Source organism: Colias croceus, chromosome 3 (assembly GCF_905220415.1).
Source record: "Colias croceus chromosome 3, ilColCroc2.1".
In the NCBI taxonomy this organism is placed as follows: Eukaryota; Metazoa; Arthropoda; class Insecta; order Lepidoptera; family Pieridae; genus Colias; species Colias croceus.
This window is the reverse complement of record NC_059539.1, coordinates 1,798,420-1,801,361: the sequence shown is the minus strand read 5'-3', so window position 1 is coordinate 1,801,361 and position 2,942 is coordinate 1,798,420. Positions and strand designations below refer to the sequence as shown.

Genomic DNA, 2,942 nt, shown 5'->3' with positions numbered 1-2,942 from the left:
TAATTAATACATATTTTAAACATTTCAAGACGCAATTTGTACAACAAATTTCCAAGTCAGCATCGTCAAAATAAAATCGAAAAAAAAGACGTGTGGCACTCGGGGACTGCAGCGGTAAAGCTATTGCATAGCATGCCTTCAAGCCACACCACCGAACCCGTCGGAGTGGGGAGCGTGAGGTTTTTTCGTTACGGAATTTCTCGATTCGGTCCCCGCGCTCAAGGCCCGCGATAGAAGCTATGCAATAGCTTAAAAAATCTTCAATTCCTTTATGCACACGCAATACCTACACAAAAAACTACGTCGTATTTTATTGCATTGTAAGAGTACAACTGTCAGTTTACATAACTTATCTATAGGCAGGGGGGGCTGGGGGCATGACCTCCGAACTGCACCCCAGATAAGCAGCCGGTTACCACCAGATAGTCTTCTTGTTGCTAATCTTAGAAATATGCCATTATTTGCAACAAGATGATGTAAGACGATAAGACAAAAAATTAAAAATAAAATATTTTTTTATTTCAAATAGTCTCTGTTTTTAATTGAATAAAATATATGGAATAAGGTAAGTTGCAAAAAAATTAAATAAAAAAAGATTTCCTGGCCCATGAGGGGATCGAACCCGCGACCTTCGCGTTATTAGCACGACGCTCTAACCAACTGAGCTAATGGGCCGTTGTTGAAATGGTTCAAAATAAGTATTGTATGATTTACATCAAAATATAATGGTGCTTCTTTGAATGACGTTTAGGAATATAAATTAATAATATCAAGATGATGAAATCAAAATGTATTAATTATAACAATTATTTATTTCATAATCATGTTTGTTTATTTTACTATCTTTTTAATAATAACTGTGTCTAACGAAGTCTTAAAAAATAAATTATATTCTTTTATTTGACTTTTGAAACTTTATATTTTTGTTTAATAATATTATGGATTATCTGTCCATTTTGACTGATCCAATTACCTAGTTGCTTGTTTGACGCAACTTAGAGCTCATTTTATTGAAGTTGTAATGAAATCAAGTATCAACCTTATAATTTTCTTCGTTTCTATGAATATTTTAATTATGCACTAGTTAGGTACATTGTTTGTTTTATTTTTCTAATATATTGTTTGTTTTATTAATTTTGCATTTAATTGTATACATAGATACCTATATGCAAATAGGCTTTTATCGCATTTCATAAAAATCGTTATAGGTATGTTTACAATTTAGGAAAAACGAGATTTTACGTTGTGAGTTGTGACGTCAATTACATGCAGGTTAAAATAGATAGCGTAGATATAAGTAAATACCTATAAAATTAAAAATCACATGTAGAATGACAAAAATAACACAGGCAAATTTTATTATTAAAAAAAAATATTAAAAATGCTTGAAAGTTGGGGAGCTTTTTTCTGTAGGTACCAACCTACTATGAAAAACTTAAATAAACTTTAAAACTGACTATGCGTAAGTAACAAATTAATTAAACACTTTCTACGCACCTATTTCTTACACAAATCGGAACTATAAAGCAAGAGACTACAAATAAATAAGGTCAAATTACCACCGATACCAATCCACCTAAATAAAAAAAAAAAGATATTTAAAACAAGTGAGCCAAACAAACTGATCCATGACCCTAGTGCCGCCGCAGACACCCTATCTCGTGTTGACTCTCGCCAATCTTTTTATACATACAGTCATTTGCGTAAGCGCATTTGTAATCTACGACCAATTTAATAAGACCCTTGACTCGTCTAACTCAAGCATCTTGATGGTATAGGTTTGTATTACGCGCGAGGGGAAGGGAAGGTCAACTCTGATTGGTCTAGCTTATCAATGTGATAGTCGAAGTCGGGGCTCGACGCTCGAACTCGCATCAGTCGGCGGCGGATCGTCGTCGACTAAACACCTCTCAGGGGGATGTCGATTAATTTGCATGCAAATTAATCAAATGGCAATTAGTATGCGCATGAGGTTATTGTACTTAATGTTGGTGATGAATGAGTTATTGTAGTACAAATATAGTAATGGTTGATTGTTTAAGGCAGTCGTAACGTAGGTATTCAATTTATTAATCTGTCAATCAAGTATTTCAATACATAATATTATTGTATACAATCAATACGATGACTTTAAATAGTTCAGTTTCCTAAATAAATAAATCTGTTTGAATAGTATTTAAAAAATAGATTGTAAGTATCAAAATTATTATCACACTAAAGATTGTAATAAAAACATGACTAGTTGCTTAGTACCTATGTACTAATTTCACAATTAAACTGATAACGTATAATTATTGTTTGTTTTTAATTATAGTTTTATCACCGGCAGAGCTAGTTAGCATATCGGATTTACTCTCATTAATTGTGAGTATTTACAATTTTATATAAATATTGTGCTCATCAGCGCAACACGCTTAGTTACAGAGATAACATGACAGTACAATAAAAAAATTTCACGTCGCTCGTGAGTGCTTGTTATTCAACATGGCGCGTATCTGAGCAAAACAAAGCCACGCGGGCCGCGCGTGGTTGCCTTGCGACTTTTAAAAATAGAACGCAACGCGCTAAAAACAACGACCATTTCACGAGAGCCTGCCCCGCCCTTCGCCCTTCATACGAGTGAAGACGATAGCGGCGAGGAAATTAAATACAGCAGAGGTCAACAGTTTCTGGACGGTTCAACTTATTGAAGCGCCTCGCCTCCGTACGAAGGACCACGCCCTGATGTTTTCAATGTACGAGATACGTTCCACATTTAAATTTGTTGGCAATGTGTGGGCCAATTTTTTTAATCCGTGTTGTTTACAATCTGTGCCAGGATTTTGACATTTGGCACGGGATAAACAGCTGGACTAGAAAGTTTTCGTTGAAAGAAAATAAGTCGATGACTCCATTATAATTTTATTGGCACATTATTGCGTTGCTGTGGATATCATTGTAGC

The 2,942-nt window shown here is 34.6% G+C and overlaps 1 non-coding gene across 1 annotated transcript; it reads right to left on the bottom strand.

The window, feature by feature from the left end:
• Nucleotides 1–601: 601 nt before the first annotated feature.
• Trnai-aau lies at nucleotides 602–675 on the bottom strand. Its single transcript has one exon. It is a non-coding gene; the product is annotated as a tRNA-Ile (tRNA).
• Nucleotides 676–2,942: the final 2,267 nt, after the last annotated feature.